Source organism: Micropterus dolomieu, linkage group LG01 (assembly GCF_021292245.1).
Source record: "Micropterus dolomieu isolate WLL.071019.BEF.003 ecotype Adirondacks linkage group LG01, ASM2129224v1, whole genome shotgun sequence".
NCBI classification, from domain to species: Eukaryota; Metazoa; Chordata; class Actinopteri; order Centrarchiformes; family Centrarchidae; genus Micropterus; species Micropterus dolomieu.
Window position 1 is genome coordinate 14642593 of NC_060150.1, and position 16801 is coordinate 14659393.

The 16801-nt window shown below is 39.4% G+C and overlaps 1 protein-coding gene across 1 annotated transcript in view; it reads right to left on the bottom strand.

Moving 5' to 3' along the window:
* The window catches only part of LOC123976804 (sodium/potassium-transporting ATPase subunit alpha-1), a 53712-nt gene that overhangs the window by 36647 nt on the left and 264 nt on the right, over positions 1–16801 (bottom strand). The window lies entirely within an intron of this gene.

Sequence of the window (16801 nt, forward strand, 5' to 3'; positions counted from 1 at the left end):
ATACTGTCACACACTGATACATTCATCCATCCATCTGCATGGTTGGATCTATCCTGATTCATGCTCGAGGTCTGGATTGAAGAGTTACAGACCTCCCCACCACTCAAATGCTGTATGTAGTCTATGCCATACACAATCTCTTTTCACCCGGCTTGAATGTTAGAAAAACAGGAATATTTTTGTGGATTACAGGCTGTTGCAGGTCAGCTGTTTCAGAAAAGCCTCATTCTTGGAAAACCCGTTCACTCTGATCATGGCAGGATTTACAGGATACCAATTTGAACATTTTGAAGAATTTGACATTTTTATATGGTTACTTGAGGGGAACAGCCACATTTATAGCCGAATAAGATAAACATCCTTTATACTGTCTCAAAGTATCAGTGAAATATGATACGAAATGAACATCTTGTGACATTTTGTATTGATTTTTTCCCCCTTTCTGCTGTCTCTCCAGATCTCCTCCCATCTGTTTGTCTGCCTGTCACTCTTCACACTCTATCACACACTTGTGTGAATGAAACCATGATACAAACACACTAAACCACACACAGATACGGACACACACATAGCAGCAGCACAGCATGTGGTACGATGTGGGCAGCTGACATTTCCCAGCAAGCAATCTGCCAGTCAGAGGTGGGCGCACTCAGTACAGTACAGTACAGTAGTCAGAACACGCACTAATCCACACACTCATACATGTAAATCTTGTCAGTGAATGTGGAATTTTTCTTTAGCCCGGTTTACTCGATCAAGCTCACGTGTGCGCTGAATTCACATTACATAACTCTTCATTCCCTGCTCTGACTTTCTGCCATTTAGTTATCCATGTGTGCAATGAATCACCAAGCTGCCACAGTTTAATATAGCACGCACATGCAACCTGTTATGTAACAATCTGATCATCGTGTAATTAATAGCTGCCGTTGCGTCCTGTGTGCACAAAATGCTTCTTGAACCCGGGTGCCGAGGAGATAACAGCTCGTAAACTGGCAGAAGTGATGTCGGCTGACATATCACCTCATGATAAACACGCTGTTACAATAAAATCCAGCACGTTCAACATAATATGTGTGCAATGGAGATATACTTTGGAAACTGCATAATGATCATAAACATTATTTAGATATCTCTTATAGCTACAGCCAGAGTGTTAAAGACATCCTGGCTTTTTTATTTTGTATTCATTAACATTTGCCTCAAAAGATGTCAAACAACATGTGACGTTTTGTCCATTTTGCCATTGAGCAGCGATATTCATTGTCTACAGGAAAAATACGCGATGAAGCTTCGATGAGATTTATTAATTAGAACAAATTCATATGGAGCAATGCTATCAAAAACAGCCAAAAGAAATGAGAATCAAAAAAAGAATATAGAATGAATTTCTCTGAAGATAACAAATTTAATTTACTTAATCTATATAGTAAACTCGTTTTTTGTTATTTGATTGGATGATAAATTTTTTGCAATAAATTGCAATCCAGGGACATAAAAGAAGAACTGAAAAGCATGTGCATGGAATTAAGTCAATGATATATTTATTTATTTATTTATATCATGGTATTTGTCATGGTGTTGGATTTCTCCACAATGACTTACTCCACCTTTAAATATATTATAAATATACAGTAACTATAAAAATAAGGTAAAATAAAACTTTCCACTAACTCTACAATGCTTTCCTACATTTCCCGTAATGCATTTCAACAATCTTGAGATTGCTGCTGACTCTGTGGGGCTGTACATAGGCACAGCGGTGCAATGAGTTAAATGCTCAAATCTGCATACCCATAATGACAATGCAAACATGCTTATGTTTAGAAAGTATAATGTTTACCATGTTCACCATCTCTTTTTAGCTTATTAGCATGGTAACACATTTAAAAATTGCACTGAGAGGCTGATGGGAATTATAGTATTTTTGCAGGTTCCAATTCCATGACCATCCATTCAATAAGTATTGATTATTGAAACCACAAATATCAACCTCATAAAGGCATTATAGGAAGCGTCCAGGGACAAAATTCTGTCCCGATCCTTTTAGTAGATGTTAAGATATTTCACTGGATAGGTGAAAACTTTGATCTACGGGTGGCACTAGAGGAAAAGAGAAGGGATCACTAAAGTCATTCATCCTCTGGGAACCATGGATGTCTGTACGAAAAGTGATGAGATACTTCAGTCAGGACCAAAATGGTGGACTGACCGACCACTTGACGCTGCCGTCACCTACAGCTGGCATGGCTAAAACAGCCTGCACCACCAACATAAAAAGATTTTACGTTCAACAACAAGAGAGCTGAGCCTCTTCCTATATCCAGCAACACTGTAATCACATGTTTTCCTTTAATAAAGTAAAGTATGGCAAAAGTGGTCCAATTCCAGTGATCACATTACTGTTACTGGTCAAATAGGACAGTTGTTCTTTCAAATTACCAACCCTTGTTTTACACTGCCTTCCAGTCCTGTGGGAAATATTAGGAGTAGAGTGCACATGAATGAGTAGAACCCACAACATTAATGCAATCCCATACACTTTATCTTTATTGTTAAACTGAAAAGCAGGACTTTCTGCCTTTTCATTATTTAATCTACCTTTACTGTTAATGTGGGTTTAAGATTTAATGGGGTTTAGTGAAAGGAAGGGTACTCCATTCAGCCTAGCCTTAAGGCTTCACTCATCATTACTCCCTCGCAGCCACACCTCTTTGCTGCTGTCCATTCATAATTTCAAATCTAAGAGGAAACAACATCTGATAGAATGAAGGCAACCGTACATCTCACCCACACTGTAACACAAAAGGGACAGGTGTAAAAGGTAGCCATGGCAATCAGATAGCAGGAGTGGCGAAAGATGTTTTTAGAGACAGTCTAATGAGGGAAGAAAATTGTATCAGTTCCGATCTGTACTTTTTTAAAAAACCTTTTCAGCAGTCTGTTCTGTCTTTGTCTCTCTCACACACACATACACACTGGAAACACTGACATGGCCGATGATACTTTCATTCTGCTCTTATTTTGCTGAATGGCCACTGTTAGTTAGATTGCATCAGTAGAACACCTCCTCTATGTATGTGCGTATTTCTGTGTTTTCTTTTGCGTGTTGCTAAGAGCTATAATGGTGGCAATGTGTCGTGTCTAGTTAGATGTGTGTGTGTGTCTTCACAAGCCAGAGTTTCACGCTATCATTATCTCTCCTCATCTGAGCTGCAAGTTGCTAAGAAGTGTGGCCAACTTTGTCTTTGATGAAACAGCGAGGAGAAGAAGTAGAGGAAAGAAGGTGAACATGAAAAGAAATTTCCAAATTAAAAGACTGGAGGAGAAAATGTGATGAATGTGTCATATGTAATGTTGAAAAATTTGTCTTCTAGTATAATGAAATTCCACAAAATATGACACAACTAATGATCATCATCTATCACGTTTCAGCTACAGCTGTGTGTTTTTTTCTAGGGATGAAAACTGAACATTTTCAGGATCATCCACATTAAAGTTCTCTGAATCTATTTCTGGTTTCTTCACTAATGACATGTTTTGGCTAGTAACATTATAGCCAGTATTTCAATATCTCAAACCAAACGGTGAATTAGGTCAATTTTGTTGTTACATCCACAGCTGGAATACCTTCCTGCCTCTGCAAGCAGGATCTTATTTTTACAGTAATGGATCAAATGTGATTCTCATCTTATGGTAGAAATCCCAGATCTGTATCACCACCAGCAGCAAAGAGGAGTAAAGTACTTAATTAAAACCATGACACGCTGAGTAACTGTGGATTTTCCTTTTGCTTTTATTTACATGTAGTTGATTTATGGTGTTTGGAGTTTTTTTACTCTGCAACATTCCCAAAGTTGTTTCTTCTTCAATCAGAGCTGCAGTTGAAATTAATGAGCAAGCCACCAGACCTTACGAAAAGTTAATTTGTTAGCACAACATTACAACATTGTGGATTATATTAATTTCTTATTTTGTACACGTTTTTGTCGGTTTTCTGCTTTATTAGGTGAACACTCTGCACTACAGAATGGGAGTGACAGCTTCAGTTAAGTGTCTCACTGTCAGAAAGGATATTCAGTGAATATTGTAGCAGTATTGATGTTATCTAATCTTTATGGGTTTATGTGGCCAACCAGCACTATAGGATGTAGAAATTCTTCAGTGTGTGTGTTTTTTTAACTGACAGAAGATGTATGCATTAGAGTTAAAATGTGTAGTTTTTCTTTGACAACTGTGTAATTGTAACAATTACAAACCTTTAAACAAACAACTTGCTACGTTAGCTCCATCGCAAAACAGTGTGGGAGGCAACAAAAGCTGGCAAGTTGAGTGGAATAAAAAGACAAAAACAAGACAACAATGTTTCTGTAGAAAGATGTGACATGGTTATTTTCTCAGGAAAAGTGTGGAGCAGTTTCTCTCTGATGAGAAGCGAAAGTAACTGCATAGGGTTCATGTGGAGGATACTTTTTTTTTACCAGCGCGTGCACACAGACATACAAAATGGTTGCCGTGGTAACAGCAGCTCTAGTGTGCCTTAAATAACCCTCGTCTATATCTGTCTGTCTGACGGCCTTGTCTGTCAATCACTCCAAAGCCATCCAAATAAGACAAGTTCCATCTCTGTAGTGAAACTTGTGTTACACTACAGTTGGGTTTTACACTTTCAAACTGTTTTCTATGAATGATGCACAATGAAGGACCAAATCAGTAACAGACTAGCTAAATCAAGGTAGTTTATTGATCATTAAAATGAAAAACCATTCTTTATGTAAAAAGCGCGCGCACACACACACACACACACACACACACACACACAAGTTAGCAGTCACATTTCTCCCTGTCTATCCCTCAATGATTCTATCTCTCACACACACACAAACACACACACACAAATTTGTTTGGTTAGATAACCTGCCACTAATTAGAGACATCAGTTAATTAAGGCTAACTAACTGCATTGGCTTCACAATGAGCAGCTGTGTATCATGATTGACACATGGTGGGGGTTATAGTTCAGCAAATGCAGCCCAGGGGCACACGGACATCCAAGTGTCTTTTCCAAAACTGCTATATTTAGACACAAATTGTATACTCTTGTAATCTACAAAAAACGTTGTGATGGCCTCCTTCTCAAAGTATGTGACAAAGCGAGAACAGAGGCAATAACACGAGAAAGGAACAGAGAGTGTGAAAGAGTGAGAGGAGACAGATCAGCTGATGTAAAGGGTCAGTGTGTACAGCAGATGGTTGCCAGCGGCGACCCAGTGACGTGACAGCATTTACTGTGCTCCTCACATCTGTCAAAACATCCCACTGAGTGTGTGTGAGATCGTATGTGATTTACATCCACATCTGCTGCCAAAGCCCTTTGTACATCACATGACCATACTTGAGTGCAAATGTCAGTGTGCACTAAACTGCGCTCATCTATGTTACATTCAGGGAAGCTGATTTCCAGTAATAGCACATCATATTGTTCACAGAACTGGCATAAAATTGGAGAGAAGCTGGACTCTTTCCATGATCCTGGAGGGCTGGCAAACTGAAAGGAGGGCTCTGACTGTTGTTTGTGCCTAAACAGCAGTTTGGCGTATTCCAGATCCAGTCAGCTCAACAATATCTAGTTGGTACCGCTCCACCTCCTGCACTAGCTCTGGTTCCATCCCCACCAGAGAGTTGCACGTCCCAAGAGCCAGTCTGCGATGCCAGGGGTCTGCACGCTTACGTTTGCCTGCCACCCATCTGACAATCCCAGCCTATCTCTGTGGGTGTCGGGCGCACAGGGTGGCGACTCCATGGACTTCTTTCAGGGTGTGCCTGAATGGGCCCCATGGGTCAAGGCCAGGATCAGATCCTTCTTGGGTGATTCATGTGGGGTCTGTGTATGTTTGACTCCACTACATTTACTGGACAACTACACTTACAAGTTATTTTGCAGATTAAGATATAAAAAATCTAAATGCATTGCTACAGAAAATCCATCATACTTTGCATACAAAACATACAAATGTAAAGACTGTGCAGTTAAACTCATCAGTCTTTAAAATAGATTTGCCTGACCAACTACAATATTGATGCATCAATAATAATGATACTACAAACTGGTATGTATAATATAGCACTGACAGAAGTCAGTCTGTCCCTAAAATGAAAATTGTTTCACTCAATATTAGTTCATTTTACTTACTGACAATACTTATATACTTTTACAATTGGAATGTAGTATTTTTAGTTGCTATTGAGTATTTTTCAGTTATGGTATCACTAATATTACTTTCAGGCAAGTATAAGATTTAAAAAATCAATTTAAACGACTCGGATGTAACACATCGTACTTGAGTAGCTACCGACAGTCTAAAACAATGTGTGTCCATTTCTTGCAACTTCTGGTCATTATCTTTGACTGTCCACAACAAAGAGGATGAGAAACAAAACTCCAGCTAGGAAAATATGTTTTGCAAACTCGAAAACTGATTGATCCACACAGTTCTTCATAGTGGAAAGAGACGATACAGAACAGCACTCCTCTGCCCTCTATTAGCTGTGTGTGTGTTTGTTTTCTCATCAGGGAGCCCATTTTCTCACACTGCTCCACATCTGCTTCTGATCATGAAAAGTAACGCAATATTCATCCAATACATCGTCTGATTTCCGTTATTAAAACAAATACAACATGGAAAAAATCCTAAAGGCCAAATCCCCAGGTGGCAGTGTATCAGCTATACGCAGCACAACACAAAATACAGGTCTGAGTTTACACATAATACAAACTGTTGAGAGCTTTAGAGTAAAAGCTCTGAGATCCTAAACCCCCCCACAGTGTGAGCTCAGTCATCAAGAGCAATTTTTGCAAGATGTAAATACAAACATTAGAGATTGAAAAGATTAGAGGTTTTATTATTTTTAAAACAAACTAAACGGTTGCCCTGCCACTGCAGTCCAATCCCAATTAGGGATTGAATGATGCACAGGCTGGCAGTTTGAGATTGGAATATGAGAAGTGCTGGCTAGAGGTAGAGATTAGAGAGACCGTCCTGTAACATAAAGGTCATATATTTGATCGCTACCGCAGCTGTATTTCCTGTCAAATCAGAGAGAAGTGCAAGATCAGAAAAAAAATGCTGCTCTGGTTAAAGCATCAAGCTGGCATTATTCCCATTTCTTTTTATTGAAAATTTCTTCCTGTCCTATAGTCAGTCTCTCAGTACTTTCTAACTTTCCTACCTTGTTTGTGGCACTCAGCCCAAAGCTCATTTTTTCCTGATGTTGTAAATGTTAAAAAAATGGGACTCACCGACCAATTGCATGTGTCATGTGATGCTGCTCAGCCACCCAAATCTATGCATTCCGATAAGCATTGCGAGTCGAGTCCGTGAGTGAGATACACCAGAGACGTTTTGGAAACACAAACAGAGAGAGGAGACAAAAGAGAAAAGACATTTCACATGGCTTTTAATCAAGAAGATACAGATTACATGAGGGCTACATTCTTCCCACGGGCACTTCAAAACGAGAATATCTCATATATCTCCAATCCTAGCCAGAGCTCACGTTTCTCACTGTAGGAAAGTGGTATATAAGAGGGAATGAAAGAGAAGGGGAGGCATTAAAGCTGTTCATTTGTTAAGATGTGTTCATTATAAAATTGGTTAAGATGACACTTCACTTTAAGGTACACTTTTTTTACATTTTTTATAAAATTAAGCACTTGATTTTAGTTTACTTAAATTTAAAATGTATTATTAGAGTAGTTATTTACTATCCCTCCAGTTTGATGTGAAAACTGACAGTCAATTGTTGACCAAAAACATATGGTGATACAACTATACGCTATGGCAATGAATGGTAAGGCAAGTTAGTTGTTATGATCTGGATCTTTGCTTCGGGAAATTTTCTCTAACTGGACCTCTGAATTTCAGTTTGAATACCCCTGGACTAGAATGAACTCTGACACCTTAAATGTTAAGCCAATGTTAAGAGATCTTTCATGTGGAAAAAAATTTAAATCATTTAAATCATCATCACCAAAACATCTACATGAACATTTCCATAACAACCGGAAAAAATCCTGCTGATAAAGATCATGCGAGGTCAGATTGCTCAGTCAACTGTGTAGTCATTTCCAAAAACAGCTGAGCACAGTAGTTTTAAAATTTTACGCAAACATTGTCAGCCGCACATTAATGTATATTCAGGGCCTCGTTTTTGTTGTGGTCAATGACCAACAACAGCAGCACTCCGGCCTTTTGGTCGGAAAATAAGACCCACGTCACTGCGCTGCCAGTCTGGTGATTTTATCAACAAGAGCAAACAAAATACTTGTTTGTTGAAATAATGCTTAAAATGTAAAATATTGATTAATCACTCACCAGTAAGCTGCATCAGGCTTTAGACACAAAGACAATACATAGAAGAATCTATTCAGTGTTGTTTTTTTCTTTGTCTTTTCATGGGATTTCTTGACAACATGAAAAATATAGAATATCACCAGCCTTTTGTATCCTATACCTCAAATAACTAGAAGATAGAAATAACTAGAAATATAAGTACAATTTTAATTCACTCAATCATTATTTTACAGATTGTTTGATTTTATTAGGTGTAGCTGCAATACCCCATGAACACCCTGTGTCCACAGCTTGAAAATGTCAGTTTCACACCTTGTTTACAACAATGAAAATTTCAGTGCCACAGCCTGAAGTATGACTAAATCTGGGACAAATGTCAGAGCTAAAATTATTATCAGGAGAAAAAAAATCTAATAATACTACTAAAATAAAATGAAAAATCTTGTGCATGATACATGCGCTCCTCTATCTTCCTTGCGCACATGCACACAGATGTTGTTTATATTTTAAAAAAGCCCTCCTCCTGTCTTTCCCAGAATCCCTTGTTGTTTCTCCCAGCATGCCTGCAGGTTGCAGGGAGAAGGGGGAGGAGCTAAAATGTCAGAGGTCACCTGACAAAAAATGTTTGATCTTTCGTTTTCTCTCTGCACGTCTCTATCATCTACCACCTCTCTTAGCTCCCCTTTTTCTTCTTAATATACATTCATTCTTCTCTTTCAGATGTTGGGATGGAGGGATGGGGTCCTGCCCTCATGTGTGTATGTGCGTTTTAACACGCTCCTTCCAGTCTCTGGGGTCATAAACGTTGACAGCCTGGGACTGAAATGCTTTCCCAGATTTCCAATAAAAAAAGCCAGAATTTCCCACTTGATAAGATCATAATCACAAGTAGCAATTTTCCGGCAAAAAGTGAATTCATGCAAATGAAGATTTGAGTGCTACTATAAGACACCATTATTTGAAAGAATGTAACCTGACTTCCCTTGGTTTAAATTGAATTATGCTTCTTCTTAACTGGTCACTTAAGTCTTTTATTGGCAAAATGATTCATCTCTATTTTAAATCATTTTTTAATTCAGTTTAGTTAACAAAAAGACAACAACAAGATAACAATAAGCTAAATCTGGACGTCAGCTCTTATAATTGTTTTCAACATGAGCACTTAACACTTGGGAAATAATGAAATGCTTCACTGATGAAAATTCTCCTGCCTTCCTCATTTAGGGAGGTGACTAAACCTGTGGAGTTTAAGTTGTTTTTGTACCTACTCTTAAAACAAATCTCTAGCTCCATCTATTGGACAACACTGTGCAAGACAGTTACACCTATACACATGAACATCTGTGGGGGGTGTGGCTTGTAATCAGGGTCCAAGGATTTTAATTTTAATTTTCATCCTCAAACTAAATCCTGATTCTCACCAGGCTGATCATCATCTGGAGACCAACTTGGACCTACAGCAATCCATCTACAAGCAAAAGAAATATCCTGGTGGAAGTGAACTGTGTTTCTCTTCCAAGTTTTTTTCCCCAGCTGTAATTTCACTACAGTGGCAGGAGGGTGGAACTAGTTTCCAAAAACATGATCTCAATCCAGCTTGTTTGAAAAGCACAGACTTGACAAGAGACACGCCTCTCAGTCAGCTAAACACCTGGATGCCTTTAAAGCCACATTAGCTAACTTTACATTTAACACCAGTATGTAAACAATTACAAAGCCAAGAGCAGATAAATAATGATTAGATCCAGGGGTGTTCTATCTATCCTTTAATCATCAAACTGAGAATTAATTTTAGGTGTCGAGTGCTGTATATTTGTCTCTAGGCAATGATGAAAATGGCTTACACATGCAGCACTTTTGTTTTGTTCTGAAACTTAAAATAAATAAAATATAAAAAAACATAAAATATAAAATAAAAAATAGAGCAAACACATGTAAAGCTACATGGTTTGATCATTAGTGGAAAGCGGGTGAAGAGGAGCTTGATTAACCTGAAAAGGGTTTCCTTGATTTGAAACGGGGTTGACTGACATCCTGTTAAGAAGCCTGCATTCTGTCAATCCTATTCAGCTTTTGATATTGAAACCCAATCTCAGGACAAATAGCAGCACTGTTCTTCTCATTCCTGGTGCGGTCATTGTACCTAACAGCTGCAGGGATGACTGCATGGATGAGAATGTCAGGAGGTACCAGCAGTCTTAAATGGAGCCACTAGTGTGAGGGTGTGAGTCCTCCAAATGACTCTGCTATTCATTTAGCAAAGTGTTTGCTGGCACATGCTTGTTAGCGTAGGTTGTTTGTTTCTTTTAAGTTTAAAATGACTCAATATTGGTTCATTTCTCCTGATTATTCTTGTCTTTAAGTACATCTGTGTTTGAGATGATATGCAAAGAGCATTCAGTCAGCAACCGTCACAAAGGGAACGAAACTATGCGACCCGCACTGAAGGTCAAATATCTATGACGACAGTGGCTTTGGCTGTCCAAAACACTCCACTTGAAGAGATAATTTAGAAAGCTATTGTCTGAGAATGCAGGCGACAAGTGTCAACACCGGATTCAAATCTGTTGCGGTGGGAGGCCATTGTTAACTGCGTTAAGTACAGGTACTTGCTGTGGGAAATAAAAAACAACACATTTTTAGAGACTTCGCCTTACTGTCCATCTATCTTCAATGTTTAATGCATACATTATAGACACAACTCATCCAGTTTTGATGTTTACTGTGTAAAGACACTGAACCCAAAGGAATCCTGTATCATTCATGGTCTCCATCCATGTTTCACTTGTTTTTCTATCCATTTATAACCAGTTGAATTTTACAGCAACCAGACCAGACCTGCATTATTAGTTTATTATAAGTAGCTGAATTTAAGGGAGTGCTGTTTTAATCCTTCTTGTATAGAAATGCTGATGAGACATTAAAACTGCTTCCTAACACCTTGATAGTGAGGACTTCACTTGCCAGATCCTAATGGGCTTAAATGCTACCAACACTTGGGCAATCTGTCCCTTATCAGTTCCCATATATCACTGCGAACAGTCTCAGCTTGCACAGAGGCAGATGCTTGCACAAGCCGTTGCAGTACTAATTCCATCTCTGTTCAGTTTTACTTTCTTGCCTCTGGTGCACTGCCCAAAGTTGTTTTCTTTCCTGGGAGATGAGAAAAACCTCATTGTCATACAATGAGCTAAATGCACAGCTGCATATTAGTTGTTGGGAAACACAATGATAAAAGGTAAGTGGCAGAAGTCTTTTATTTAAGTCAAGTCCCAAGACGAGACCAACAAGTCTTAAGTGCTAACCTTTGTGTATCCTAAACATGCCCTTGTGTACTACCAGCCACTGCTGCATGCACTTTCCCAAATTGCAAATCACTTTTGATTTTATGAACTGTTTAAGTATCTGAGCTTTTAGCATCCAAAGGTCCAGTTTACCATTTCAATTGGAAGGTTTTTGCTTAGCAACCGTGTAACCTTCAAAAATAATAATCTTATTATCTATAGTATGTTGGGTTTTGAAAAGTTATTAACCATTGCTTAGAGTAGAGGTTTTCAAAGTGTGAGGCGGGCCTCCCTAGGTGGGCTCCAAACAGTTTCAGGGGAGGCTCAGTGAATGGAAGTGAAACAATATTACATTACTTATTGCGTTATTGAAAGGAGATCACATAGAATAGCCTATGTGTGAGAGTTAAGAGATACATTAGTTTTTGGGAACTGTTTTTGTCCACATCAGATTCAGAAACTAATAGTCTCAGACTTTGAAAACCCCTGGCTTAGAGTATTGAAAATCTTATTATGCTAATTTAAGGAAAACAATAGATTAACTTTATTTATAATTCAAATTATCTCTAACTGAACCACTGACATAGTCCTCAAGGTCTCAGGGCCCCTGAAAGACATTTTGATGGGAGTAAATATCTATGCTCTAAAATTACATATTTTACAGACTAGTGGTTCCCAAATGTTTTAGGCTTTTTTTAAATAGTCTTCAAAATTGTCTCTATTTCTAGTCTATCTACAGCAAACCTAACTATCTATCTCTTAGAAATTAGGGTTAGGACTTTGAAAATGCATCACTGTTTATACAGACTGGAAAGGTATTGAAAAGTTAGATAATCTATTTCCACAGTAAATCTTTTCACACAGCAGTTGGGGGCCTGTCAAACATTAAAGTAACTATGTTGTGCGCATGTCTGTAATACAATCTTAAAACATTTAGTAAAAGTCTTTGCTTCTGTTCAATCTTTAGATCACTGCTCCATATAAATCCTCTTGTAATACTGATGAGACTCTTGTATTTATGGGTCAGCATGACTCAGGACTCGAGGAGCTCCAGCAGGTGGGGTGTCCGTTCTCTTCTGAGGTTTAACTCAGGATATCTGTTGAGCTGAGTGATCCATCGCAGAGCTCGGCCTCCCCTCTATCTTTAGTGAGCCACGGTCTGTGAATGGAGGGCCTAACTTTATCTGGCCCACTGTCATCGAAGCTGCTGTTATTTTTAGAGGATGGCTTGCACTGGTAGCAGCTGCAAAAGCATTTAATGCCCCCCAACCCCCATCCCAACTTCATCTCTCTCACTCTTTAGCTGTTGGACAATGACAGTATCAGAGCTGACGTATAAACCAAGCACTTGACTGAAAGACTGTGGTCATTTCCCTCTCTGCCACCTGCAACCTAACGCCAAACCAAGGGGACACAACCGAGATATGATACCTGTGACTATGGGCCTACAAGTTTGAATGGAAGATTGAATCTTTCTCTCAGTGATCAGGAGGTGTGTCAAATGTGAGCCAGGATCCACAAACAACAAACCAAACCAGAGTGACAAGGAACAAGAACTGAGGAGTCTCGCAGAGCTTCATGACTGTTCTACAGAGCAACAGAAGGAATACCTACCAACTCTACGAGTCAAAGAATTATTTTAAAAACAGCCCAAAGGTCATTTGAATTAACTAATGCCAGCTTGAACGTTTTGAGGACATCATTTTTAAGTAAACATCCCAATAGTGACAGGATGCTATAAAGAGTGTGACTCATGGTAGTGGTAAGTTTATCCTTTGACTGTCCTTTAATCTATAAAATTAGAAAAGGAAGAATTTTACTAACTACACTATGTTCATTTCCTCTCTTACTGTCTCTCTTGGCACTGCTTCTGGACATTCAGGCCTGCTTAAGCAGAATCATTTCTATCCATGTTCTATCAAAAGGCTCAATGAGTAGCTGTGTGTTTTTCACATCTTTACTGATTTAGAAATAACTGACATGCTACCCGAAGAGCTATTTTCTACGTGAAAACATGACTACGCAATCTACGCTGTTTTAGAAGATGTGCATCAGATGGGGGAGTGTGTGCATCATACAGCAGGGACAGTTACAAGTCAAACAAGTCAAGAAAGATGGTGACAACATGAGGGAAACAAATGAGCCATATGATAGAGACTAATGTTTTCCACTGGCTGCTAAAAGATCAAACCATAATTCAAAATGTCTTTATCAAGAAAGACAAATTAAATAATGACTTGGGACATCACAACAATGCAACTACTCAGACAAAGACAATTCATCAGTAGGGATGCAGCTGACACACATATACTAATGACTGCATTTTGTCTTAGTGACTGCAGGTGTGTAACAGTTTTTGTGCTATGAGGCACATGCTCTCTGGTGTCTTTTTTTGGACAGTCTCCTTACACTTATAAATACACTCTTCAATGAGTTACAGCACCAGCTGGGTGACAACCGGGAGTGGTTTATGTTTGCTCAAAACCTACTTTACTAAACCACCGAGCATGTGATAAACACTTTACTAAATCTCAGTTAAGCCTTGGTAACCACACAAAGTATTTTGGAAGTTTGAAACATTTTAATGCGCTCCTCTCTGCATCAAGTCATCTAAATGAGCTTCCTGATCATAAAGAGTATATTTTAAAGCACATTCCAGATTTTGTCTCAAAAATATATATTATATTTTACTTGTCATTTTCTGGTTCGGGTCAGGTATTAACAGAAATGTACAGAGGACAATGTGTCACAACAATAAAGGCAAGAAAACTGTTGCCTTTGAGTGTCCAGACTGGCTTTGTGTCTAGTTAAAAGGTCTTGGCAAGCTCTGCAAATGTACTGTTTGATCATTTGTTTCCAATGAAAGTGACTGTTAATGAAATACACATTTTCGTTATCTTACAGCTCCTTCACCAAAGATAAGAGGCTCTCATCAAGGAAATCCTGCAACAAAACAAATTGCTTCATTCAAACCAAAGATAGTTTGACATCATCATGGATATTTTTGGAGGGGCTCCTCATATTTTAGGCTACCCACGCCCTGTGATGGCACTGTGTGGCACAGATGCCACACTGAGGTGCCAAATCGACGGGGACCCTCGTCCTGATGTGATCTGGGAGCGCAAAAATGTCCAGATCTTGTCTGATGGACGCTACAAGCTCTCTGAAGAGGGTAAAGCTTACCTGCTGACTATTACTGGAGTGACCCTGCAGGATGCTGGCCAGTATATTTGCAAGGCCAGAAATAGCATAGGTGAAACGTATGCAGCAGCCTCCCTCAAAGTGGAAGGAGAGGCCCAGCCACAGGAAGGGGGACAAAGGCAATTAGGGGTCAATGGTGTGAAGCAACCAATGAAAGAACATGGAGAATGCGAAGGACACCTGAATGGCCACTGCACAGTGCAAAATGGTGAACGCAGGAGAGAAAATGGAGAGGGACTGAATGGAGAGCACAAGTGGAACAGCAAGTTTAGTGAAAAACGAGAAGAAGTTGATTTAACGTCTGAGGACAAACCGCGATTCCTCATCAAGCCCCTCTCTCTGCGCGTGGATCGAGGAGAAGATGCCGCCTTCTCCTGCAAAATCTGGGGCACTCCTCTGCCTGAGGTAACATGGGAGAAGGACGGGAAGAAGCTGGGCGACATCTTCGAGAGCACACACTTCAATGTGAGCAATCAAGATGGAGGCTGGTTCCAGCTCAAGATCTACAGATCACGCATGCCAGACAAAGGCGTCTACACCTGCAAAGCCATCAACTGCCATGGTGAGGCCTTGGCCGGCGCTGTCCTTCTTGTCGAGCCTGTACCAGAGCGAGAGGACAGTAAAAAGTCCTCAAATGGTCACACTAACAGCCAGTGGTCACCAAAGCACAGGGGCGGGAGGCTCAGTTTGTTGAGGGTTACAGACGAGCTACCTGTCAGCGCTTCTAAAGCCAAGAAGTTTGCAGTGGCAGAGGGGAAACACGCTAAGTTTCGCTGCTTTGTGACAGGGAAGCCGAAGCCAGAGATCATTTGGAAGAAAGACGGAGTTCCCCTGGAGCCAGGGAGGCGTCATCTGATATTTGAGGACAGAGAGGGTTACTACACTCTGAAGGTTCTGTACTGTAAAGTGCAAGATACAGGACTGTATGTGTGTGCAGCATCAAACGCTCTTGGAAACACCCTCAGTGCCGTTCACCTGACTGTCAAAGGTAGGAGATATATCCCTGCTTTTCCTGCAATTATAATTGGCTAAACACAGATTTCTTAATGTGACATCTTTAAAATGGTATGGTTCAAAACGCCAATGGATTGATAGATGAAAGGAAAACCACACAAATACAATTAACAATAGAAAGTGAATGATCTAAAATGTATCGTCTCAAAGATTCAAACTTGCAAATAATGATGCTTAACCAAAGTCATAGCCTTCATCATGCCAACAACGCCAAGAGCAAAGAACACAACACGTTTCAAAAGATTCTGTGCCAGTTTCAATAAACAACTAACGTCCCAAATGAAATACTCATTGTGTCACTGATGTATCCAGCATCATATATAAAACAGTAAGGTGTAAGCTGCACTTGTGCAGGCTAATTGCTTTGTGTGCATCATTGAAATGCATGGCATCACCTTTTTAAAGTGGCTAATTATTTTGTCCTAATCCCTTCATAATGGACAGATAATTCCCAGGGTCACATTCCTTTTTATATGTGCAGTCCTGCACTGTGCCACCTGGCTCTATTGTGAGAGTCTGTTTAGTCTTGGGGTCAATGCACAAGTCCTTAATATACAGATAATATGGAGTGGCATTATAATAACTGAGCACTATAGTTTTCAGTGGTGGCATGAGAGATTCAAATGTGTAAACACAAATAGGAAGTGGTTTGGAATAAAATACAGGTAATTATCCGCCAAATAAAATGCACATATACACCAATCCAACACATTCTAATAATTATTTCAGATGAGTGTTTTCAAAGGGTGAATGTGTTATTTTGGAAAGAGAGTTTTTTGTTTCTAGTCATTTTCTCTTTATATCAGGGCTACTGCCTGGGCAATGAACGTGTTCCATATTGCCACAGCAAGACAGTCTAAGTCAAACTTAATGCAGTAAAAGTTCAAATCAATTGAAATACCTCACCTAAATTTGCTGTTATTACTATAGTACTGCAAAACAGCTATG